Source organism: Petromyzon marinus, unplaced genomic scaffold (genome assembly GCF_048934315.1).
Source record: "Petromyzon marinus isolate PM22_M1 ecotype Great Lakes invasive population unplaced genomic scaffold, UKy_Petmar_22M1.pri1.0 PM_G_Scaffold_20, whole genome shotgun sequence".
In the NCBI taxonomy this organism is placed as follows: domain Eukaryota; kingdom Metazoa; phylum Chordata; class Hyperoartia; order Petromyzontiformes; family Petromyzontidae; genus Petromyzon; species Petromyzon marinus.
In genome coordinates, this window is record NW_027422762.1 from 2,503,330 (window position 1) to 2,512,602 (window position 9,273).

The following is a 9,273-nucleotide window of genomic DNA, read 5'->3' on the forward strand; positions in this document are numbered from 1 at the left end:
TGTGTGTGAGTGTGAGGTTGTCAGTGTGTGAGTGTGAGGTTGTCAGTGTGTGTGTGTGAGTGTGAGGTTGTCAGTGTGTGTGTGTGAGTGTGAGGTTGTCAGTGTGTGTGTGTGAGGTTGTCAGTGTGTGAGTGTGAGGTTGTCAGTGTGTGTGAGGTTGTCAGTGTGTGTGTGTGAGTGTGAGGTTGTCAGTGTGTGTGTGTGTGAGTGTGAGGTTGTCAGTGTGTGTGAGTGTGAGGTTGTCACAGTGTGTGAGTGTGAGGTTGTCAGTGTGTGTGAGTGTGAGGTTGTCACAGTGTGTGAGTGTGAGGTTGTCAGTGTGTGTGTGTGTGAGGTTGTCAGTGTGTGTGTGAGTGTGAGGTTGTCAGTGTGTGTGAGTGTGAGGTTGTCAGTGTGTGAGTGTGAGGTTGTCAGTGTGTGTGTGTGAGGTTGTCAGTGTGTGTGAGTGTGAGGTTGTCAGTGTGTGTGAGTGTGAGGTTGTCAGTGTGAGAGGTTGTCAGTGTGTGTGTGTGTGAGGTTGTCAGTGTGTGAGGTTGTCACAGTGTGTGTGAGTGTGAGGTTGTCAGTGTGTGTGAGGTTGTCAGTGTGTGTGTGTGTGAGGTTGTCACAGTGTGTGTGAGTGTGAGGTTGTCAGTGTGTGTGTGTGAGTGTCAGGTTGTCAGTGTGTGTGAGTGTGAGGTTGTCAGTGTGTGAGTGTGAGGTTGTCAGTGTGTGTGAGTGTGAGGTTGTCACAGTGTGTGTGAGTGTGAGGTTGTCACAGTGTGTGTGTGTGAGGTTGTCAGTGTGTGTGTGTGTGTGAGGTTGTCACAGTGTGTGTGAGTGTGAGGTTGTCAGTGTGTGTGTGTGAGTGTGAGGTTGTCAGTGTGTGTGAGTGTGAGGTTGTCAGTGTGTGAGTGTGAGGTTGTCAGTGTGTGTGAGTGTGAGGTTGTCACAGTGTGTGTGAGTGTGAGGTTGTCAGTGTGAGTGTGAGGTTGTCAGTGTGTGAGTGTGAGGTTGTCACAGTGTGTGTGAGTGTGAGTGTGTCACAGTGTGTGTGAGTGTGAGGTTGTCACAGTGTGTGTGAGGTTGTCAGTGTGTGAGTGTGAGGTTGTCACAGTGTGTGTGTGAGTGTGAGGTTGTCAGTGTGTGTGTGAGGTTGTCAGTGTGTGTGTGTGAGGTTGTCAGTGTGTGTGTGTGAGTGTGAGGTTGTCACAGTGTGTGTGAGTGTGAGGTTGTCAGTGTGTGGGAGTGTGAGGTTGTCAGTGTGTGTGAGTGTGAGGTTGTCACAGTGTGTGGGAGTGTGAGGTTGTCAGTGTGTGTGAGTGTGAGGTTGTCACAGTGTGTGTGAGTGTGAGGTTGTCAGTGTGTGGGAGTGTGAGGTTGTCAGTGTGTGTGAGTGTGAGGTTGTCACAGTGTGTGTGTGAGTGTGAGGTTGTCACTGACCCTGGTGAATCTTCGTCGTTGTCAAGGCCGCAGGCTTCACCTCCCTCACGACTCTCAAAATGGCGGCGAGCGAGGAGGGGGAGGAGCCAAATAAAACTCCGCGTCACGTGGGAGGGGAGAAACTGAAACCTGATTGGCTCCAAGGCGGAGAGATTTTTATTTTTTTTTCGGGGAAATTGTTTTTCTTTTTAACCGTACGACGGATTTACAAAACTCACCATCAACAATAAACACTCGCGTTGGTATTGGCGCGGTCTGAATAAAAAAACACAAATTTTTATTGGTTATGATCAGAAATCTCATCTTGAGTAACAAAAAAAAATGACCCAAATGATATTCCGTATTCTTAGCTCTTTCGGTAAAGTCACGTTGAAGGGAAACAATAAAATAATAAAATATATATAACAATAAAAATTCTCACGACGTTTGGACCATAACACAAACGGTCGTCATCAGGTGTGTCGGTTTGCATAAATGTATTTATTTTTAAACGGTGTATTTATTTATTTATAAACGTTAGCACCACGCGCAGCGATTTGGCAGTTTATTTAGAAGGACTAGTCCATCTATGTTCTGAAAAGAGGAGGGGGGAGACGAAAAATTAATGTATGCTGTCTGAAAGCCACTGTAAGCGTGAATAATCAATTAAGACCTGAAATGGTTTATCAAATCGTTCCAATGATTGCTAAGCCAGAATCCATCTTCTCGGTTGAAATTGTCTCTGTGCTTGTATATGTGGATAGCCTCATGAACGAATCTCTCATGGTAGCCAGATGGCTTACAAAGAACCTCTGTCTTGGAAAAGTCAATGTCACGTTAGCCTTGCTAGTGACGTCATGTCACCAAGGTATTCACCCCACCCCCGTCCTGCGCGCCCTTGAGAGTGACGTCACCTCTGCTTGGTCACTGCCGATATCTGTTCCGGTACAATCCTTATTTGGGCAAAGCCACGCCCAGTGACTGGTGGCTCATTAACATGATGAGTTCGTGAAAGCCGTCGCGAGTTTATTGGGACGGGTTCAGCACCCACGCCCCCATCCCTCGACATATTGCCCGGGCTCATTAACATAATTTTATTCAGTTAAGGAGCCGCTCGTGGTAGGGGAGTGTCTTTTACCGTGACGTCATGTTACCTGCTGCTGCCGCGTGACGTCACGAGGTAACAGGAAGCGATCGCTTCGCTCTTGCACTGAAATCCGAGGTGAGAAATTATTATCGTGTTGGTGGTCGTGGTTGTGGTTGTTGTTTACCAAGGTAGAGCCTCTCTCTCTCGTAGGGATGTCAGTTGAGTAGCAGCGAGCATGGGAATCGATGTCCAGGTTGGAACTTTACAACGCGGGGCCTAGCCACGCGGGGCCTTGCCTCCTGCCCTCACCTGATTGCATTCACTTTAATGATCTCGCTTAAGTTTTATTTGTCTTCACCCGGCTCGCTACTTTGTAACTTTGTTTTATTGTCAATATTCACGCAGTTTTTATTTTCTTTTGTTAGCAGGCCAAGCCCGCTTGAGCTGCTATACCGCTCTTGTTATCAGAAGCGACCTGCCCACAACAACACAAGGTGAGGCTTTGTCAACGTGTGTGAATGTTTTGACTTAAAACTTTGGTGACTGCAGGAATTAATATTCTTGGTTCTTTCGGTAAAGTCACGTAGATAGAAAATAAAATGAAAATAACAGATAATTATCTTTTTTTAAATGAAGCAAAACACCCCACAACGTTTCTATGGCAACATTAATGTTGAAGGTGCGAGGGCTTACAGGAATGTTTATGACATTTGCCCTCTCATTGCGTGCCATGACAGTGCTGTTTGCACAGTCACACATAGTCACTGTAAGATGATTTTCTTGGTCGTGTTTTTGTTTTGTTGCTTGTTGTGGTTGCACCCGATTCAAGAGCCGAATGGCTCACGGGACTATAACCAAAATAAATCAAACTGAAAATCAAAAAACTGAAACCGTGTGATGAATTTGGGAAAGTTTTTCACTGCATCTCCAAATATATATAAAAGGCAAAGTTGTGATTGCGTCCGTCTGTTCAAAATGTTTAGCGTACTTCCCGACATGCAACAAACTGGAAATTTTGCCATGTGGGTACTTTCCAGACTGTACACCATGCAAACATTATACAAATACACTTTTGTGTTTTTGTTGGGGGGGGGGAGCTCAATAATGTATAGATGTTTTGCACGGCAAGTGAGCTGTGACGTCAAATCTGTCACGTGACCCTCGCATGTGGAAGCGTAACGCATTGTAGTGTAGCGGTTAGCGTTGTCTGTGTGTGCGTCTGTGTGTGTGTGTCTGTGTGTGTCTGTGTGTGTGCGTCTGTGTGTGTGTGTGTCTGTGTGCGTGTGTCTGTGTGTGTCTGTGTGTGTGTGTGTCTGTGTGTGTGTGTCAGTGTGTGTGTCTGTGTGTGTCTGTGTGTGTCTGTGTGTGTAAGCATAACGCATTGTAGTGTATCGGTTAATGCTACGCCATGCTACGAACCCGGTGACCCGAGTTCGATTCCCGCTCATGGCCACCACCAGTGACGATTATTTGAACCGCTTCTGGGCCTCCCCTAGGTAGACTCAGCCTCAAACGAGTAACTGTCGTGGTGTGAACATCGCCACTGGGGAGACAAAGGCGGCCGGACGTGGTGGATCCAAGTCCCGGGCGAAGCCGGGTAGTACAGCTAGTCATGAATACATGAATGAATATAGACGTGTAAGTCACGTGTGACTGTATATATTCATTCCTCCATGGCTCGATACTGACGTGTAGATGGTGTGGATATTCTTATTTTCTGTCTGCAGCTGACGCTGGTCTGATGGAGCAAAGGCAGTCAGCACAGCAGCTCGGTACGACAAGTCAACATTGCGACCAGCGTGCATACAGCACGGATTGGACTGGAAATTTGACACAGCACCAGAGAACTCACACAGGAGAGAAACCCTTCAAGTGCAGAGTGTGTGACAAGGCATTTGCATGGCCATCAGTTCTTCAGACCCACCAGAGAACTCACACAGGAGTGAAACCCTTCAGGTGCAGTGTGTGTGGGAAGGCATTTTCACGGTCATCTGCTCTTAAAATACACCAGAGAACACACACGGGAGAGAAACCCTTCACGTGCACTGTGTGTGGGAAGGCATTTCTAGATTCATCTACTCTTAAAATACACCAGAGAACACACACGGGAGAGAAACCCTTCAAGTGCAGTGTGTGCGTGAAGGCGTTTGCACATTCATCTACTCTTGTAGTACACCAGAGGACACACACAGGAGAGAAACCCTTCAAGTGCACTCTGTGCGTGAAGGCGTTTGTACGTTCATCTCTTCTTGTAGTACACCAGAGAACACACCCGGGAGAGAAACCCTTCAAGTGCAGTGTGTGTGGGAAGGCGTTTGCAGATTCATCAAATCTTCAAGTACACCAGAGAACACACAGGAGAGAAACCCTTCAGGTGCACTCCGTGCGGGAAGGCGTTTGCACAGCAACAACAACTTAAAGTACACCAGAGAACACAGAAGCATCAGAAGATCACAAGGAGCGGAGTCTGAAATCAGCTTGTGAAAGTCAAAGTGCCACCATGAGCCCATCCCTCATTAAACAAGAACCGGAAGAAAATCCCAGCTTGGACACTTTTAAAGGTATCGGGGTGAAACATGAAGAGGTGATGGTGAAATGTGAAGAAGTGAAGAGCAAAGGAGTGAAGGTGAAATGTGAAGATGAATATTCAACTCGAAAATGGGACCTTTACATCGACAGAGGCAACGTGAAGCAGGAGGAGAATTCTGACTGTGAGGCAGAGCGAGGCAACTCCCAGCAGTTTGTGGAAGTGGAGGTGTGGGTGGACTTCCTCCGAGACAATACAAAGTCAAATGGTGACCCGGTAAATGTGTAAACTTTGCGTTTTAATAATTGTGTTTTTATTATTTTATTTTGGGCACCTTTATAATACATGCCACAGGACCCGCACGAGCTTAATCCGGCACTGTCCGGGATACCGTTCCAGTGCCCAACCAGGCTGCTGAAAACACCGCGGGTGGAGTTGAGGGTGATCGGTGGAGGGTGTGAAGGGGTTATCAATTCTAGATTCAAAGCTTTCGTGACTGCAAGGTGCTATTCGGTAAAGTCACCTGATGAAGGCCGCTTGTGTTGTGGCCGAAACGTCGTGATTTTTTGTTTTGTTTTTTACCTACGTGACTTTACCGAATAGAACCAAAGATTATGGTGTGAAGGGGGCGAGTGATGCTGATGGGCGGTGAGGTGGTCATCCGAGAGGATGCCCAGTGGGGAGACGAAGCAATGAAATCGCTCCACGTGTCAGGTGCTGGATGGATCACCGCACAGCGGCATCGTGGGAGGTGGCGACGGCACGGGGAGTCTCTACCCGCCAGTGGATTGACCGTGGCTGATGGTGACGATGACGACGATGGATGTTGCTCACTCAACTCTGCGACGTACGAAACGCCGAAGACGCACGGCGATGTGCGGGGTGTTCAGCGGCACGGTGGAGCCGATGGCCTCCTTGCAGCCGCTGTACAGTTGACGCACGACGTGGAGCAGGGAAGGGAGCACGCTGTCCACTATGTCCTCACTGTGGCTACTGCACAGCTGACCTATAGCCTGCAGTAGGGCAGGGAGCACGCTGTCCACTATATCCTGGCAGCTGCCGCTCAGCTGACCCATAGCCTGCAGTAGGGCAGGGAGCACGCTGTCCACAATGTCCTCACTGTGGCTACTGCACAGCTGACCAATAGCCTGCAGTAGGGCAGGGAGCACGCTGTCCACAATGTCCTCACTGTGGCTACTGCACAGCTGACCCATAGCCTGCACTAGGGCAGGGAGCACGCTGTCCACTATGTCCTCACTGTGGCTACTGCACAGCTGACCCGCAGCGTGCAGGAGAGGAGTCGGCGCGCTGTCCATGAGCCAAGACATCCCGGGGGGGCCAGGCTGGGCCGTCCCTCTCCTGTCCGTCTGCGTGGCCGCTGGTGAACATCGGTCCCCAGGTGGCGACCGCTGCCGGTGGAGAGACGTCCTTCACGAGTCCCGAGTAGTTGTTGATCGTGGTGGTGGTGGCGTTGGAGCCGTTGATGTTCGAACCCCCACGCCGAGATCCTCCGAGGAGTTCCACCACCGGCTGCGTGAGCAGCAAAACCACAGTGAGCACAGCCGTGAAGATCGCCACGCTGGTGGTGGTGGTGGCGAAGTTCTCCGCAGACCTCGAAGTGGAGGAGCAGCGTGGGGCGAGGTGGTTGCCTCTCCCGGAGCCGACTCCACTCTGGTCGCTCCAATAGATGCACCTTTGTCACAGGCCTTTAATGACAAGAATGTGAAGTTGAACACTCAGCTCCTAGGTTAAACCTGCAGGGTAAGAGCGGCCAGTCTTTGTGGACCTGTGGGTTGGGTTAATCTCTAACCAGCAGCGAGAGCCAATAAGCTCCCAGGCATTCACTCGGTTTTAATAATTACATTCTAAATTTGAAGCTTTCGTGACTGCAAGGATCCATACTCTTTGGTTCTATTCGGTAAAGTCACGTAGGTAAAAAGATAAAATAACATAAATCACGACGTTTCGGCCACAACACAAGTGGCCTTCATCATGACAGCACGGTCCCTTCACCTGATGAAGGCCACTTGTGTTTTGGCCGAAACGTCGTGATTTTTGTTATTCAATTATTCCACTTATATGGTGCTTGCTTAATCGCCTCTGGCAATTCGGAGTCTTATATCGTCTCATACACACGAAGAGCATCCCCAAGAAGCAGCTGCCCCTGTGTGGTACAAGGTGGTGGCCCTGCACCGGCCTGCATGTGGACAAGAGCCTGTCAGTAGGGGGCGATGGTTGATGTGGCATCTTAGTTGTGGAGTTTGTAGGCAATGTTTCGAATTTGATAAATTTTGACCCAGACGCCAGCATGCAACGGCCTACTCGTTTTGAATGACGCAACAATAGTACGTTGTACATACACGGTTAAGCAGACGGTGCGTATTTTTTTAAAATAGCTTCTTGTTAATGCGATGTAACCTGATGCAGTATATTTCAGTGCAGTAATTCAATTTAGAATGAATACTTGTCTGATTGTGTGCATACATGTAAAATTTTGTCTATAAGGGTCAAACATTGAATAAGTGATGTTAGGACAAAGTGTGTGTGTGTGTTTGGAAGTAACCTGTACAGAGAACTCAGGTGAGACTCATTGTTCTTGTGATACAGGTCAAAGGGTATTTTTGTGTTTTCAGGAAGCATCTCCCTCTGCAGCAACTCATCGTCTTTGAAATAAGGAGCATACTCGGATCATTAATCAGTTACGTGGCACACCACTCAAAGGTTACACGTAGAGGAGGTTCATTCTCTGCAACACGAATTGTAGTTTTGTATTACGTGTTGACGTAGATTTTCTCGAACTAGGACATGAAATGCTCCTTGCTGATTCACGTCTGGATGTTCACGACCAAGAGTTGAAGCAAGCCTGACCGCCTGCGGCGCCCCTCACAACCATTTGCGGCCTTGGGCCAGGAAAGTCACGAAAAAAATTGCACGCGAACGACGCCTCCACGCAAGCTCCCGATGCTCCGTCTTGAAGTTTGAAAATGAAACAGCTTTTAATTGTATTATGTTTTGAATTGTATAGTTGTATTTCTTCATTAAAAGCGTATTCATTGAAAACGACATTTCGTGTGAGTTTTCTCTCATCGTTAAGTAGACGATGGCCTTGCCGGGGGTTTGGTTCGATGCGGACTATCACCTGGTAGGGATCGCGGGATCGAGATAAGGCGACACGGAGCTGCTGGCCGTCTGCAGATCGATTCCAACGTAATCGAGCATCTGTCCCTGCGCCTCCGTCGTTGGTACAGGGGGTGCGTGTCTCCGTTGTGGAGTTTCTGGATAATGTTACTGGAATTGACACAATTTTGACCGTGACACCAACATGCAATGTGCGTTGTGAGCGACAGTGGTTTGTTTTACATCTGCCGTTTAGCACACTGCGCATGTTGTGGTGAATGTTACTGGGGTAGCCAGGTGTGCCTGTCGGATTTTAACCTTGAACCTCTGCAATAAATAGAGAATGTGCTACCACATTCTTGGTTCTTTCGGTAAAGTCACGTAGATAGAAAACAAAAAAACAAGAAAATTGGAAAATAATAAATTGATGAAAAGATGCCCATTGGTCGACTGAGATGACTGTGCCCCCCACAGTGTACACACACACACAGTGTATATACAACACAGTGCACAGACACACACAGTACACACACTGTACATTCACAGTGTACACGTACACACAGTGTGTGTACGTGTACACACACAGTGCACACACAGCGTGTACGTACACAGTGTGTACACACAGTGTACACAATAGTTTCAGTTTATATATTTTGGTATGCCCCTGTGAGCCATTCGGCTCTTGAATCAAGTGCAACCACAACAAACACAAAAACGAACAAGAAACACATCTTAAAGTGACTACTTTGTGTGACTGCAAACAGAAAATCCATGAAATAAAAACAGCAAAATATTCCTGAAAAAAGCACCGTACACCAACGCTGTGTGCTAAAAAATCCCAGTGGGATGCAATGTCCACGTTGTTGTTGTTGCTGAGTTCAAGGGAGGGAGCAATGGAAAATGAATCAAAATCAACTTAAACTCCAATCCCGCTCTGTGACGTCACCACTCAGCATCACCTCATCGGCGTGAAACGCCAGGGGGAGGTGTACCTCGCCAGTGACGTCATGTCACCAAGGTATTCACCCCACCCCGTCTACCGCGCCCTTGAGCGTGACGTCACCTCTGCCTGGGTCAACTTCCGTTATCTGTTCAAGTACAATCCTTATTTGGGCAAAGCTACGCCCGGTGACTGGCGGCT

The 9,273-nt window shown here is 48.2% G+C and overlaps 1 long non-coding RNA gene across 3 annotated transcripts; it reads left to right on the forward strand.

Moving 5' to 3' along the window:
• The first annotated feature begins 4,213 nt into the window (after nucleotides 1-4,213).
• LOC142912416 (uncharacterized) lies at nucleotides 4,214-8,078 on the forward strand. 3 transcript variants are annotated; one of them, XR_012934062.1, is made up of 2 exons: nucleotides 4,214-4,260; nucleotides 7,649-8,078. It is a non-coding gene; the product is annotated as an uncharacterized LOC142912416 (long non-coding RNA). The 3 variants fall into 3 exon arrangements; XR_012934060.1 differs by lacking the exon at nucleotides 4,214-4,260 and adding an exon at nucleotides 4,269-4,444; XR_012934061.1 differs by lacking the exon at nucleotides 4,214-4,260 and adding an exon at nucleotides 4,485-6,776.
• The last annotated feature ends 1,195 nt before the right edge of the window (nucleotides 8,079-9,273 follow it).